This window comes from Lagopus leucura, unplaced genomic scaffold, assembly GCF_019238085.1.
Source record: "Lagopus leucura isolate 7727_CA_CO unplaced genomic scaffold, USGS_WTPT01 Super-Scaffold_100017, whole genome shotgun sequence".
NCBI classification, from domain to species: domain Eukaryota; kingdom Metazoa; phylum Chordata; class Aves; order Galliformes; family Phasianidae; genus Lagopus; species Lagopus leucura.
In genome coordinates, this window is record NW_024962271.1 from 13,239,052 (window position 1) to 13,255,986 (window position 16,935).

Here is a 16,935-nt window from a genome sequence, read left to right on the forward strand (position 1 = left end):
GATCCTTATAGAGAATATTTAAAGGCAGTCGCTCAAAAGCTTTACCTTACACAGTGATCTCAGCATCTTAGTAGAGAAAATGTGCACAAAAAAATGATACATAACCTTGTGTTATTGAAAACAAAATGGGAAACATTTACAGGCAGTCATGCATCTGCCACAATCTGTTTATTATCGACTAAATGATCTCAGATAAGTGAAAAATTAACAGACTGATATTTCTATTTAAGGTCTACCCTTGTGCAACACCATTACTCAAGTGCCACATTCCAGGGAAAAAGCCACTTGAGTTCCTCCCAAAGACAACAGTAGTGACTTGATGAATTCTTCCAAATCTACAGCTTGCACAAATCTTTTTCCAGCTGGTTAGTCACACTAAATCAAGACAGTCCGTAATCAGGGACAACTCTACCTGATGAAGAACAGCCCCCACTTGGTGGGGTGCCCTCTCTTGACAGCCAGATTTAATTGTTGCTGAAATTAAATTTTCTCCTGAAATAAGCCTGGAGACCCAAGATAGTAAAAATCCCAAAGGGAGAAATGATTGTTCACCTTGTTAGGGACCTTGGTGCTCATATCAATAGCCAGAACGAGCAAAAAGCAAAAGCAAAATACTTGAAAATGAAAATAAAACTTTCAAGTTGATGTAAACCCCACAAAGCTTCCAGAATGGAAGCCCCAGGTCATCAGTGAAACTTCGATATAGTTTCACATACAGAACTCATTTTCTTTTGCCAGTGTTCCTCACCTTTACTTTCATAAATAGCTCTTCTCCTTCGTTCTGTGGAGGAAAGCAATCTACCATGCCCAGGTGGATTTAATAAGGAAGGTCTAATCCTGGGAGTCAAAGAATATGAATGGATTAAAAGATTAGGGAGAAGAGCATGAAGGCTTTCACCTTTAAGGTTCCTGTTCTGAATTCATCTGATGTCAGCACTGAGCGAGCTGTGTAACCATCAAGGGGCTGTGGCTGCATGGAAATCTTTCCTTCAGCTTCAAGGAGTTACAGTAAGGGATCATTTAAAAAAAAAATCGGAATATTTTGAAAACCTTTGCTGAGACTGACTGTCAATACCAAGTCCCCTATCTAACTTTTCTCTTTCTTCATATTCCATCACCGTATAAGCCATGAAGAAAGACGGCTTTACAGCTAAAAAAAAAAAAGAAATCCCATAGTTTTCACTATTAAATTCAAATATACCAACTATGGCATGTTATTTTCCCACTGCTGAAAATTTCTTAAAGACCAACAGAAACCCCCATCCACCCCTTTCCAGTACAGCTTCCTGTTATTTGAGGTGTTCGTCAGGTAACAGGTTACACTTGCTGTAAGTGATATAATCTCCAGCAGACAAACAAATCAAACACACATAAAAAACCCCAACCAAAACAGAAGCAGAATCTGACTTTGGCTATTCCTCTAACAGCTCTGATCAAACCAGCCCATGTTATCCATGAATTACAACTTTAACTCCATTGCAATTTTGGTAAAACTGCCTTAAAGTGGTTCGTTACAGTATTACCAATGGCTATATGCGTAGCAGGGCAGTGCACATAAATTCTCATCCATCTATTAAGACACACATCAATGCTTCAGCTTCACAAATTATACAAAAATTATCTTTCTTTTTTTGCTGGTAAGGTCCACATTTTCACTTTCACAAATCCGACTGGGAATGCAACCAACAAAGTGCTCAAGAAGTAAATCAGCCATACATGGGTCCTCTCGTGTAATGAGCTGCCTCAGAAAAGAGAGCTCAACAAGTAGCATGCTGTTTCTAGATACTGGAATAATATTCAAAGGAGCCGAGTGTCGTATTTGGATCAGGATTTAAAACCAGCCATGATTTCCTCCAGAATTCCTTCAGCTAAAAGAGCAAGCTGCACAACAGAACCACCAGCCGTGACTGAGGCTGGTTTAGTAATAAACTCAAAACTACATAAAATGAACCTCATGTTTCCATGGTGATGAATACCTCTCTCTCCCTTCAGAGTGTCTCGTGATGTAGAAAACACTCACCAGTAATATTTTGGTAGTAATCTCGGTAATGGAAAACTCCTTAGTATTGTTCAAGATGGTGATAACACCAACTTGCATTAATTAATTTTGGGATGATCTTGGTAAATTGGCAGGTGAAGACGAAAGCAGTGCCCTGCCCTGTGGACAAGTAAATCATTGAAGATACTCACTTGTGACAGAAATATATATTAAAAGTTCAAAAAAAAACAAACAAAAAGAATAACCACAATAATCACAACAGTGGTGGCTGCTAAGATGTGCAAAGCTGTTCATTTGCTTTACCTCTCTAATACATGCTAGTAAATCCATTTTTGCCTCAGTAAGCTTCCTCAGCAGCAAGAAGGTTTAAATCTTCTTAAACAGATAGAAAAAGTATCATCTTCTTGTTTAGCTTTGCTTAATGGCAACCAGGCATGGCCAATTGTAGATACTCTTAACAGAAGATATTTGACAGGGATAAGATCAGGTACACACTGTAGGCAAGGTCCTAAAGCTTGTCTTTATACACAAGGCTGCTCGAGGGGTATGAACTGCTAAACTCTGTCATCGTCACTTAACTTACAGCGCTCCTGAATGTGAGACGGTGTTCTGGTTGGAGGAAAAAACCTTCTTGAGGGCTCATACTTGCCTTTGATCCAGTGACATGTTTCTGAAGGAAAGCACCTGACAGGACAAAGATGTACTGCACTTCATTTAGTACACATGCCACGTGTGGCAGCTCAAGAATCACTGCCCTGAATGAGCAGGTTTACCTGTTCCACTCAAAAGCTAACAGTCAGGCACTGCAACCTGCAACTAAACTGAAACAGTGCCTAACTGTTCACACTATAGAAACAGAGCGAAAGATTTGATTCAAAAGGCACAGAAACACAGGTGCCATTTAAGCACCTAAGCACCTAAGCAGATGCCAACAGGCCTGCACTTTATGCATAACGTATATGCATAAGCACTTTCCTGGAAAAAAACCCACAGAAAAATACTGCTGTTTGACAGACACTCACAACTTCTAGTTAACAGACTCACAAAGACCATTTACATTAAGGGCTGCAGATTTTAAAGCATAATCTTCTCCCACATGTGAACCTGGGCTATTATTAAATCAGAAACAATTCAGAAGTTTCTGAAAACAGAAATGCAACAGAGTGTTTTTGGTACAAAGCTGTCCTTGCATACCTCTAACCGACACAAAACGCTAACCAGCTCTGAGTAGGCAGCAGGTATTTGTTGTGGGTATAATTTATATTCAAAATCCTCCGGTGATTTTCTTGAAAAACTGGTTTAGATTTGACTTCTCTCTGTGTCAATAGAAACTGAGACCTTCACATTTCATATTCTTCTTTCCTTGTTTTATGCACTAAATGTGAAAAATATTCAGCAGAACAGTAATGCTGTGATATGTTTCTAATTTAACAAGCAGCAAAGCTGGCTCAAAATGAAGGATTACCTTCAGGAAACTCTCGAGGAGTCAATTACACAAAGATGCGTCCATGTGTGCAAAGTTTATGAACATGATCAGCATTACATCAGAATCAATCCTGACATTATCACAGAATCACAGAATGGCCTGGGTTGAAAAGGACCTCAAAGATCATCTAGTTTCCATACCCCTGCCATGGGCAGGGTTGTCAACCACCAGATCAGGCTGCCCAGAGCCATATCCAGCCTTTACATATCCTGTATTCTTGTTACTTTAGAGGGCTATTTGTTTTTAAAAATGTTAATCTTTCTATTTAACCAACAAGGCACAAATGTGCCATTTTTTTTATTCCAGATTAGGGAGGAATGTGCACAGTAAAGGACACACACAGCAAGGGGTAAGAAAAGTGACACACTATGTGAACGTGCAACAAAAGCAAAGTGATTTCTGATTGTGAAGTTCTGTTCTTCCTGTAATAGTGGCTCTAAAGCCACTGGCTATGTCAAACAAATTTGTTGCATGTTCTTAGAGATCAGCTTCCCTGAGTCTCATGGACTGATTCCAACATTCATTGAATTGTTATCAGTACTCTGCCTCTGGATCTCAATAGAAATGAGTGAGATCTATTCCTAGTATTGCCCTTGAATAATGTCACATTCAGCATCCTAAATGTACTGCAATTAAACCACAGACTAATTAAAATACTAAAGACTTTTTGGTAATTAATCTTGTTGGCAAAGAGCATCTTCAACACTCACTTCACAAACAATAGCGTTTGTCAAGGGATGCTAAACAAATTTCCTAACTGGGTCTTTCCACAGCAATTTGGAACACTCGTGATTTTGGTCTTTGGTTCCCATGTCAGCTACTTATTTATGTCCCCAAAACGTACCACTGATCTTCACACAGACATACACCATTCAGCAGATTTACCAGTGTGCCTGTTACTACTTACGGCTTTCCCAGGGAAGCAGCTTGGCCTATCACTTTCTGACCTATTTTCCTCCAGCTCCATTCCTCTCCATCCTCTTGGTTGAGTGCTGGAAGCTGCGCTCAGTTAAGTGGGATAAAAATAACAATAAAAACCCAGTGCCTACAGCAACCCTCCAGCTACAGAAGGTGAAAAGAATTACATTCTTAATTCACAAGACTCTTCTTACACATAATCATTCCTTTTAGGTAAAGGTCAAGTTACAAGATTTTTTGCATTATGCATAGTGATTTCCATTTGGCTTATTATTCGGTGGTATAAAATTTATGATGTCAGATTTCATGACAGTTAAACCCGAGTTTGTTCTATTTCAGAATGACATCTGGGTGTAGAGAATAACAAAGCTTCTATATTAAAATGGTCTCACATTTTTAGGCCAGCCCTATAAAGGACATCAGACCAGCAGATGTTCAGAAAAATATTGTACTTTTCAAGTGCTGATGAACTAAAATATGGGTAGAGTTGCATAATGGGAAATGACTCATTACAGTCAATCATGAAAAATATTCAATTGTTTGGGATAAAAGTGTTTGGAAAAAGATCTATTATTTCAGTGCCATTGCAAGGCATTTTATATTCAAAAGCAAATAATCTAAGTAAACATTCAAGGCTGCTGCTTAATCCATTTACGAGAAAAAAATTGGTTCTTCAAGGAAATAACTGTATAAAAGCACATGTTTTATTTGTTAATGCGTGTAGCAGATAATGATTTTTAGCTGACAGTACAATTCTTTATTATGACAATGCAACATCCTTAGTGAAAATTGAGTAGTCTTAAGGTGTTCTGTGCTGTTCATTCATGCAAAGAATTCTTGTCAAATATTTTAATGAGAAGAAAAGTATGGCAGTCGAGATTAAAAGTCAAGGTGACCTTTAACTGTGGAAAACAGTATCTACATATCACCTTACATTTTTTTTTAAGGTCATCATTTCTCTCTTGAAGAGTCACTCCATAAATGGAAAAACACAGCACACTGAAAGAGCTAACCACAAAAACCATTCTTAGCTCAAGATTAAGTTCTGTACTGCCCCTACTTTAAATTACACGTCCTTTGGAATAAAGCTCAAATGCCTACAGTGGTGTCTTCACTACCATGAGTACAGAAATCGCACATTACAAAAGATAATCAGTGTACAGCCATTGCATGTTCCACTACAGCAACAGAGTAACATCTTAGGAATTGCCACTCTTGTCTAGACGGAACAAATGGGGCTGAGGTCTGCCTTTAGCCACAGTGCGCGGAACCAGCTGGAAAACACACCAACTATGCACCTGGCTGCATGATATTCGAGAGAGTGGAGAAATGCAGGGACCAGCTGTCTGTTGCTGTGCTGCAGGCTGTGCGGGCTAGTGGAGCAATACTCAGCTCCTTGCAAGTCATGCAGGGGTTTGAGCTGCTGCATGAGCAAAATCCTCCACCCTCAGTCTGTCCATTGGCAAGTACCTGAAGAGTTTGGAAATATTCTGTTTACTGGAGGTGAGACACAAACAATTCACTGAATGCTGCGGCTTCACGAAATAGTTTCTAGTCTACTCAGAGGAACTGTGGTCAAGGGGTGATTATCTGCAGCCCTGAGTGAGAGACCCACCAGAACCCTCCGCAGTGCTACAGCTGTATTCTGAGCTCTGGGTGGGATGCCAGACCTGAATTAAACCCGCAGGATCCTGCATCTGCCACTTCTGCCCTGCTGCCATTTCACAACTTCCACATTTCCTTCTATAACTGGAAGAGGCAGCAAACATGGAGAAGAAAACCACCTGCAGTTTGGTTCCTAGAAGGCCTCAGCTTTGTTGAGAAGAACCAAACTCAAAAACCTCAGTGTGGGTACAGAGAGGGGTGTCAGGTGGCGGGGGCAGGATGAAAGAGACCTCAAGGCAGCTCCAAAGCATCAGCATGGAACCATTCTCTAACTTGCATACTTGGCCTCAGAGCCTATTCACTCATCTCTAATCTTTTCTCACTGGAAGCAGGTCAGGTATAACACGCCATTAGAGGGGTGATAAGGTGTCCAGCTTATGTCCAGCCAGCCTGGCAAGGGCTGCCCACAGCCACAGGCAGAAATGAATGTTTGCTCTGTCTGTCTGCAATGATACATTCTTAGTTATGTACACTATGATTAGTCAAAGAGAATCATCAATCATTTTTATCACTACAAACATAGTATCAAATACATACAAAAATGCGTTTCCTAATTGCTACTGAGGAGGCAAAGGAGAAATGGAAGATGATAATAAAGCACTAGGTGCCATTTCTTCTGAAAAATTGTATGTGAAATAATTTAATTAATGGCTGACGCCATTTATATAAGATTCTAAGTAAATCTTAAGCAATTATTATACCTGAGCACAATAAATCTGATTAAAAATTTGCCTAAGAAAAATATTGCAGATAAAGTTGCCAAAACATGCAGTAATAGGATGCAGTGCCAGCACTGTTTTTTAATAAATGCATTGAACTTGGGACAGCTATAGATTTAGTAAGAATGGTGCTCATCCCTACTGAGTTTATCTATTTCTTCTTATGTCCTGTTTACTGAAGACTATGTCATGAAATGACGAAGACAATCTGCATATTTGTGCTAAATATGATAATCTCATTAAACAGAGTCAGCTATGATACATCATACTTCATTTCCCATATGTAACTTAAGCATAGCCCAAAGCAAGCTCTCACATTTTGGGCAAGTGAACTTCTGTACCATCCGGGACCCTTCACAGAGTTAAGTAAAAACTAAATTTGCAAACATGACGGTACTTCCATTTTCAGAAACGTTTTAACACTCACTGAACAGTTGCTAACATCTGAAAAACAGAATACACCCCTGAACAACTAATGCTAAATACTTTCTCCATTGAACACACAACTATATTTAACACACCAGCCCACTATTTTAGGTTTATTGAACGGTGCACAAAATTCCCTTTTCAGCTGCTGAAGGGACTTGGCACCAGCTATAAAAGATTTATTGATCCAGTACTAACTAGAGTACATTACGAGTAGCCAAGTGCCAAACAGTGCCTTTGCACCGGAGCATGATTTACAAGTAAGGAAAGGAAACTGGAGTACTAATTACATACAAAACCCAAGGCTTCAAAGTTGTGTATTTATCATTAAGATCTTGCAAAAGACATAGTTAAGACAAGCTTTTACACCAAAAGCTTTTCTCCTGCATAAATGCACACATGCTATTTTCTTTAACAAGAATATCAAGCTCAACCTTCAAGCAACTGTTGCCACTCTTAAGACAAAGGAAAGAAGTCAAGCAGTGTTTAAATGAAAATACTGAAACGATTTCCTTTCAAATACGAAAAAACTTTACAATTATCTGTTCTGAATTGTTAGATCATTCACCACATTTCTTTGCATTTTTCCACCAGGACAAGTAACAAGATACGCAAGAGAAGTGTGTCATGCAGTATAATGCCACGGGAGGATCTGAACCCTGTTACCTCTGGAACAGACAGCTTGGGATGTGTCACACCTCACAGCGAAACAAGACATTTGAACTATAAAGGTGAAGCAAAATCGGTCCAAATAACTGAGGGACACGTGATGCAATGTGAAATTGAATCAAGGCCACTGCACCAAGTGAAATGAGCCCGGACAAACCAGCAGTGCAGGCGCTCAGAGGATGCCATCTGTCAGCCAAGGCTCCCAGTCTGTGGGTATGACCTGACAGCGCGATGGCTATTTCATCACTGAAACAACCAAGCTCCCAGAGCTTATCCTGGTAATTAGTAAGGGATTTACCACTGCACAGCTGGCACAGAGGATGTGAGTGAGCGCAGCAAGCAATCCAGACACCTACTTCAGCTTCCTAAGTCACAATCCAGAGGCTGATGTCCAGCAGCAGCTCAGGTGATGGGACACTGTGTCACAAGAAAGCAGATACAGGAAGGGGACAGCCATAACCAAAAACAGCAGAGGAAAACCATTTCTTTCATTTATGAACTCTTATTTGAATGCAGTAGATATTAGTCCTGGTATTGGAAGGGACATTGTGCATCCATTTTATGGCAACATTAAGCTTCTACTAGCTGTAAGTTACTCCAAGCATTCACTAACAGCTTCTGCTGAGTTTTTGAGAGGTCCAGCACAACAAGAGATGTACCGACAGTCAAGTAATGCACAACTTCACTTCAGCCTTCGGGTAGACAAAGGATGCAAAAAGTTTAAAACAAAACGAGAATGTACAATTTAATATCTATGGTTACTTGAATTGCACCAATTACGTTACAACACATTTATAACAAGGCACACTTCCACATTTGAGGTCTATTTAAAAGCTTACTAAGAGAAAAGGACATAGAAGAAAGTCTGCCTGATCAGTTTGGTAGTTAACGGGAATAGGAAAGTTTTCCTGCACCATCTCTCAGGACCATCAAACAGTCCTTTCTTACACGAGCAGATACAGAGCCATATTCTCTCAATCCTCACTCTACTGCTCACAAAGAAATCTCACTGGTAGGCACGATTGTTTATTAAGACTAACCCTAGTTCATCTTCCAGTCGTATTTCAGAGATAAGCAGAAATTATAAGAAATAAAAATGTCTAGCAGGTAGTTTCATTTACCTCTTTTATTACAAATCCATATTCAGATATGTTAATATAAAGATGTACAATATTACATAAAGGGCACAAAACCTGACATTGTGACACTGGTGGTTGAATGGCTCGCTCATTGTAGCGGCTCTTATTCAGCTATTTTCTAGTGCTCTCATCAGTCTTTTGTGTGAAAGTCTTTGGTGAGAGTCAAGTCTGAACTGATAAGGCCTTGGAGACATAATCACTGGCCTTCATTTTCCATTGACAGCACCACACAGCCAATTCACAAACATTTTCATATTAATATTGAGCAATTTCCCTACATTCTAATCCATCAAAGTAGGCTATTAATCCTTCCCCCACACTGTTCTCTATTCAAATGCTAACAATTTTCTTCTCACAAGCTAAAACATTTGTCCTACAGCCCCTCACACAAAGACACTGTATTGTCAGCAATGATTGATCAGAGTATTAATATGAGGGATGCGATGTAAATTGTATCAACGACACCACACACACATGCAGGAACAGTCTTTTTTAAAGGATAAACCGAATGCAAGATGTAATAATTCTCAACGAACATTCTAACACGGTTTGTCCGGTGCATTTTATGGAAATTTATGAAGATTTTTGGAGATGTAAAATGCTTTTGGGTTGGGAATACAAACAAAAGGCAGAGATGCCTTGTGTGCAGCGCCTGCCGAGGGATGATGGCCCATGGCTGGGCCTGGCTCGTGGGCTCAGGGCAAAGAGCAGAGGAGCTACCAAGAGCCACTTGCTCCCTAATGCCCAACTGTATACCAGTAGGAAAGAAAATCAGACCCAGATATCCCTTTAAAGAAAAAAAACCTCTCATCTTACGGGCTGTAAAAATAAACGCCAAGGTCAGAAGCAGCTCCTCTTGCCCTTGCCACAGCGGCCTCACGGAGGCCCGCAGAGCAGCAGACCCTGTAGGCATGCACTCCTCACCAACAGCACAGCCAGCACAGGGAAAGGACAGGAGCCTCAGCCGGGTCACCCCCTGCGTCCTACTTTCAGATGATTTGGGGTTAGTTATTAAAACATGGGATGCACCTTCCTTCGTGTGAAAACGCAACGGAACCAGCAATTTCTGCTTGGATTATGGAAGATTAGCACAGGAAGAAAACGAAGAAGGGGGATGATCCGTGAAAGATGTGGCAGTATGAAGGACGGACCAGAAAGTGAGGAAGTGAGGCTGCAGAGGCACGCAGCTTTTGGACAGCCAGTGCACCTGGCACAGAGCAGAGCAGCTCATGGGTGTGCGACACATGGCAGGGCGCAGGGGCTTTTGGTACATTACATCCTTACAACGAGCAGTTAAAAACATTTGTACTTTAAAGCCACTTAGGAGCTTTTCCAATTACTTACATTAGCATTCTGGCAAACAGTCAATCCTTTCCAGTGTTGAGTCAGACTCCTGAATCCGCATCAAAAAACTGTCCAAACAGCAATTTTTTCTTTTCTCTGCTCTCAGGCAGCTGGGAAGGGTACCACGAGCTCTCCCTCTCTGGGAGGGAAGGAGGCATTCATCCTGCAGTGCACAGAGCCCCACCTCCTAGCACCCGCGAAAGGAGGTCACCTGAAGATAGAGTGAGGGCTAAGGAAGCTGTTCTCACTCACAAAAGCAGCAGATCCACAGGATAAGGGCCATAGCTGTTTCTGGAGAGGGGTACCAAGCAGCACATTGCCTCCATCGGGTGGGCAGTGGCCCAACACAGCCGTGAGTCATCGTCCCATGGAGCCACTGGGTGTGTGCTGAAGGCCCTTGGGATGAGACAAAAACAGCAGCTTGTGGTGTTCAACACTTGTGGTGTTGAACATCTCGCAGCAATTTTATATACATAAGGGTGTTTACTCTAGCTGAAACATAGCCAAGGCATCAAGGTTAAGCTTCCACCGATACAAACTAAATTGGATAAAGTATTAGTCATTTCCTGTCCCAAGCTGCTATGCATTGTGATATACATTATGAAATAGTAACTTTAAGCTCAGAAATAGACCGACTTCATTTTTTAATTTAAATAATGTTTATTTTGTAATTAAGCTATTAAGAGCTGGAAGAGCGGTTTTGCTCATGGGCGTTATACTGTTTGTAAAATCCAAGGCTGGATACAGTTTGCTACAGTTGCTCTCATGCAAAAAATAAAGCCTCAAATTACATCATTATAAAAATCAAGTCGCTAATGCATCACACTCCATTTAAGCAGAAACAGCAGGAAAAGCAGATGCCATCTACTGCAGGGTTTATTTTCAAAACCGAAACACACACACAAAAGTCCCAAAAAATCCAGCAGCGTGGAGCCCGTACCATTATACAGCTCTCACTTCCAAGGGCAGGCTAAGGTTGTGGAAACCTACATCGGCAGGCACACGCTGGATGAATTCCTTTGTGCCCCAGGCAGCAGGACCAGCAGGTCCCCAGGCCACGCGGGGCTATGCCCCAAGTTTAGCAAGTTTCAGGTCGCACTACAAAGACTTCCTTTCAGTAAGCTTTGGTCAAAGCCTGCTTTTCTTGTGCTTTGATGAGGCAAGATTTTTTTTTTTTTCCAAGACAGAACGGGTTCTATTTTAAACAGTTTAGTGTTATAATAATTATTTTCAGCTGTGCCGCAAGTGTTCTAAGACCAAGTAAGTGGAATTTACAATCATCTCTGGAGAAAGACTGCCATTAGTAATAAAGAATAGGTTTATCCATTTCTCATATGTAAGTCAGATTCACTTCGTCAGCCTCAAGATTTGACAAAGTATAATTCAGAACGATTCAAGCTCACCTTCCACTGGACTGAGTAATCAGATTAGATGAGGAAACATAGCAGTAGTTCTTCAGAACTTACTGTAAGTCTCTTTAGGAGCCTCACAGTACATACGCCACCTCATTTCCTCAATAGTACATGCCTGTCATATATAATTGCGTACACAAAACTTACAACCATGTCTCGCACACTTAGCTTCAGCACTGGGACTTGGAACTTGCAATTCAGAAATGGAGAATCTTGAGTTTGAAGCTTACTTATGTTTGTAAACGCCACACAGTTACTGCACGGGAAACAGAATAGAAATCCAAAGTGTGCACAGCTGTGAGATCGTACCAGCATGTAGGCAGCAGCTGGTGTCGTGTTCCTTGACCCTGCTGCTGGCAGCACTGCTCCTAAAAGACACTGCCTCCAAGGTGATGTCTCAGCACTGCATTCTTAATTACCTGATTTTTTTGACAGCGGTGCTGCTTCTTGGATATAACGGAGTAGATGAAAGACCTTTAAAAATACCAAGTATGACACAGTTTAATTCGGCTAAAAGATTCTTTAAGAATAAAATAAAAAAATGACAACCGTATGAATTAATTTGGTGGTACGTGAGGTAGAATGGCAATTTAAAAAGTCAGAAAGAAACCAGAGGTTTATTTTGAAGTTAAGACTTCTCAAAAATAATAATGTATTCTTTTCTATGAGAATATCAGCATAGATTTCAGCCTAACCATTAGCATACAGTGAAGTGAGAATACAAATGCAATTCACTAGAAAGAAATACTCGTATGCTGGTATTTGCATCTGGGTTCTCTTTGTTTTGGTTTTAAATTTTCCTGTTTTTGAGTTCAAATGTACTTTTGCATCACACAAAAATATGATAAAATAGCATTCTGTTCTGAGAGTTAATATAATTCTGAGAAGAATGACTTTGGCCAATTGGCGTAGTGGCTCACTGCACTGGTGAACAAGGTTTTCTGCACCCACTGGTCCAAAGTCTGAATGCTATGCAGGCTGAATAAGGAGATGAATTTAAAATGTGTAAATGACGAGTTTGAAACTTGACTGGATCAGATAAAAGATACTATATTTAACACTTCACTCTCTGTTTTTTAGAACGTATTTTAAATCAGTTGAGCAGAATAGTCAAGAAAAAACTCATCATCGCCTTTGAGCTGCTCAGCTGTGCCTAGGTAGAGAGACTGAAAGCCTTAAAAAGTGGATGATGATAATCAAGGTAAAAATATACCTAAATATGCTGTAGGAAGTTTCATGAATGATTACTGATGGAAAGACTGAAAACAAACGGAAGAAGTTTTGAGGAACGGCGTGTGAAAAGACTGGTAATTTACAGCACTTCTGTACTTTACAGAAGGCTAATCAAATAGCGCTCAATTTATCTTTGACTCTCCAGAAATACTCCCAGGGGCCTACTCAGCACAGTGACCTTCTTCTTTCAAGAAGGAGGATTGCTGCCTTCTATTTTATTTATATTTTAAAGTACAGAAAATATCACATCACAATAAAGCAATCAACCAGTAGCCTGTGCGCTCCAGTAACTGGAAAGGACAGAAAGTCAGTGAGTAGATAATTATTCAAGGTCAAACCTTTCTAGTGTGGTGCCAGAAAAAATAGCAAACAGTGAGGGTTAGCCAATACTTCACAAACACTTGTTTAAGGATTTCCTAATTACTATAAGTGGTTCCTCTGGCCCTGGCACTTAAAAAGGCAGCTGGATATGCATGATGTCATCCCTTCTTCCCATTATCTCTGCAGTAAATTTACAGGATTAAGAAGCAAGCAAGACTAAATAGTTAAAATAACAAAGAATTCTCATGTTTCCAACCATTAAGAACTGTTTTCTCCTGTCATAGAAAAATAAAAAAGCAAATTGAATGGATGCAATTAACTGCTTAAGTACATTAGTACATTAAGTACATTTTGTCTAAAAGTCAGAAAAATGCAACTTCCCACACTTCTCTGTTAAAGACCACCTGCAAGCAGCATAGCCACATCATAGCAACAGTTTTGTTACCTCCACTTTCAAAGATACGGATATAAACCACAAGCTGATCAGCCAATTTAAGTTCAAAAGCACTGATTTTTGCACAGGTAACATTCACTGCTCTGGTACAGCTGGGTCAGGGCCTTATGGTGACTGCTTTATTCCAGCCTTGCACAGCAGAGTTTCTGTTAGGACACAGAGAGACGCAACAACCACAAAGACACCGTAATGCATGCTCACAGGACACTGCAATTAACACACTGCCCTTCCCTCTGAGATCATCACCAGTTTACACAGCCATGACTGTAGCTTCTAGCTTGGGGCAGTGCTGGAGAACAGAAATCACACACTGAACTGGAGGGGATGGAAGGGACCTCCAGAGATCACCAAGTCCAATCCCAATGGAACTGGCAAACTTAGCTTATCATCTCCTGCCTGACTTCAGCTCTACTTGATGTTCCCCTGCCCAGGCAAACACTTTTCAGGAGTTTGTAGCTACTCCGTTTGTTTCCCAGTTTTTCTAAATCCTTTTTTTTTTTCCTTCCCTGCATATTTAATCTTATAATCCCCACTACAATTTCCTCCCACATTTCAAAGTCTCTGTAATCCGTGTATATGCAAACGTCACCAGCTCTCAGACTGGGCCCAGGTTATGCTCAAGGTGGTGCAAATTGTTCGGTGAAATCATCCTTCAGCACACGGATTAGTTCTCCTTCACTTCCACCTGATGTGCCAGGGAAATCTAACGTGAAGCTAAGCTGAGGAACATGAACACTGACACGGGCATCTCCAAGCAGTCTTACAGAGTTCTTCCCATCTTTGGCTCAATTGCTGTAGGGTGACTTTTTTTTTTTTAATTGCCAACTTTATTCCAAGTTACCAATGCAGCCAGTTTGCCTGGCAGAATTCCTGTCTCTCCCATCCCTGTCTAGCAGGAATAGCTGAATGCAGCACAAACACTGTTTAACAACATGCCAGAAGCTCACGTCAATGTTGCAAGTCAATTTATGTGTATTATGAAGTGATATGGCTCAACTGCATTTGTCCTGTAGTCTGCAGCTTCAGATATAACAAATAGTCACCAATTTAATTACATGTTCCCCACCTAGCAAGAAAGCACTCAGTATTTTTCTTGGATCGGGTTTATTTACATCCTGAATCAAACAATATAGTTTCCCAGCTGCCAGCATCTCCAAGCAGAAGGACACATCTGGGAGCTCCAACTGTGGCCTTCTCTAAGTAACTGCCAGCAGTTGGGCTTCTCTGGCTGGAGATTCTCCCTGCTCCAAGCGTGTGTGCAAGGGTGGCCACCTGGGCAACCCCTTGTCTACAAAACACCATCTGAGCTGTTCTATGTATTCACTGCTTGCTGGAGCCAAGGGAGGCACTTCTACTGCCTGCAGGAGTTATGGGTCCAGCTGGAAATTCATTTCCAGAAGTAAATGACATGAGACCCAGGGCTACAGTCGTCTTTCAGAAACAGCCCAAACTGGCCCAGCTTTACGTCCACTAATGGCACAAGCTGTTGATCTCCCTCACATCACAGCAGGTACAACTTCTGCAAACCCCAGGTGCTGTCCCAGCCACATGCAGTTTTTTACGGTGACTTGGCAAAAGAAAACAAGGGGAAATGAATGCTGCCATGTCTCAATATGAATACCAAATGCCATTTGCAGATGCAGATATACCTGCCATAAGTGATTGCTAGACCTAGTCTGACCTTCTGCACCACAGACACCATCGACATCTTCCATCTTCTGTGGACACTGTTCTGATGGGATGTACAAGGTGGGAAAACAGTTGGCTACATCAGCCTTAGGACACGTAATGCTCAGAATGAGTCCTGCTTTATGTGCTCCTTCAGGAAAGCTACCAGCACAACCTTCAGTGCATCCATGTGAGCACATAGAGCTGCCTCTGTTCCAAGAGGGCCACAAAGCATTACATACACTACACGTGTAAGGCAGCTCAGGTGTGAAGTCTGCAATGAACTCACTGTGAATTCACACCAGCCATTCAGGGTGGATGGAACTGCTACAGCCACCATTCAAAGGTCAAGAACAATGTAACCAAGGGCATAAAACAGCACAGCAAGGGTGGCTTTTATGATGCATGACAAGATGGCGAGAGCCCGTCCTTCCATCTGGAGAAAAAGAAAGGGAAAGCTTTATGCTTTAACTCATCTCTGCAAAGCAACAGTCAACCCAGAATCCACAACACTCAGCTTCTCCCCTTGCCTTCTCTTGCCTTGGTTCTCTGTGTCCTAAAATAGCCACACCATCACTATCTGATATCTTAATGGACGCTGCTGTGTCAGAAAATAATTTACTCGGAAAAAATCCCTCACCAGACACCGGGAGCAGCATGGCCAGCATTAGCTTAACTGAAAAATAACCTCTCACGGCACATCTCACGCAATAAGCAGATTTTCAAATTATACAGCCCCTGCCATAACAGTAATAAAATAACAAAATTAAGGGCTTTTTTATTTATAAGTAAATGCTTTCTTCTACCTTTTATAATGTCCACCTCTTAGCATAACAAAGCTTTTCATAGCTTACTAATGGCTCCCTGTCACTAGTGCTGAGAACTATTATCACTGCTCTGCCCCTTCACATGGGCCTTTCAAACATCACTGTTTCACTTAATTCTTTCACCTCCTTCAGTTCAAATGCAATAAAAACCTTTCACTGTCTGACAACTAGAAAGGCAGAACAGCCTCCAACTGCTGTATAATTCAGGAGTGCTCTTTCTCATTTTAATTGGCTGCCTAATTGGAATGTTTATGGGTTCTGCGATAGCTTGGGATGAAAAGGCAGGGTGAGCAATTATGTGCTCAGCATTCCTATCTGGCAGAGTTAATAGTTTTTTTTTTAAAAAAGCTAAAGTTCACTGGAATGCCATGTTTTTGTTCTCTAAGAAATACCTTGATTTGAAACAATGTAATCCCCAAGTCAGAAATTATGTCAAGCTGTGCTTATCCAGTAGCAAGTTTGAGCTTCTGGAAGCCTCTTTACTCCTTTTTGATGTTAGCATAACATGAAGAACAGGAGGCTATCTGGTGGCTGTCAAGTTTTTAACTGCATGCTCTCTCACTGGCGGGAGATAAGATGTAAGCAGAGCACTTGATGGACTTTATTAATTCTCTGGAACGAAGGTTTGTCTTTCTTGGCTCAATGAATGACTTCA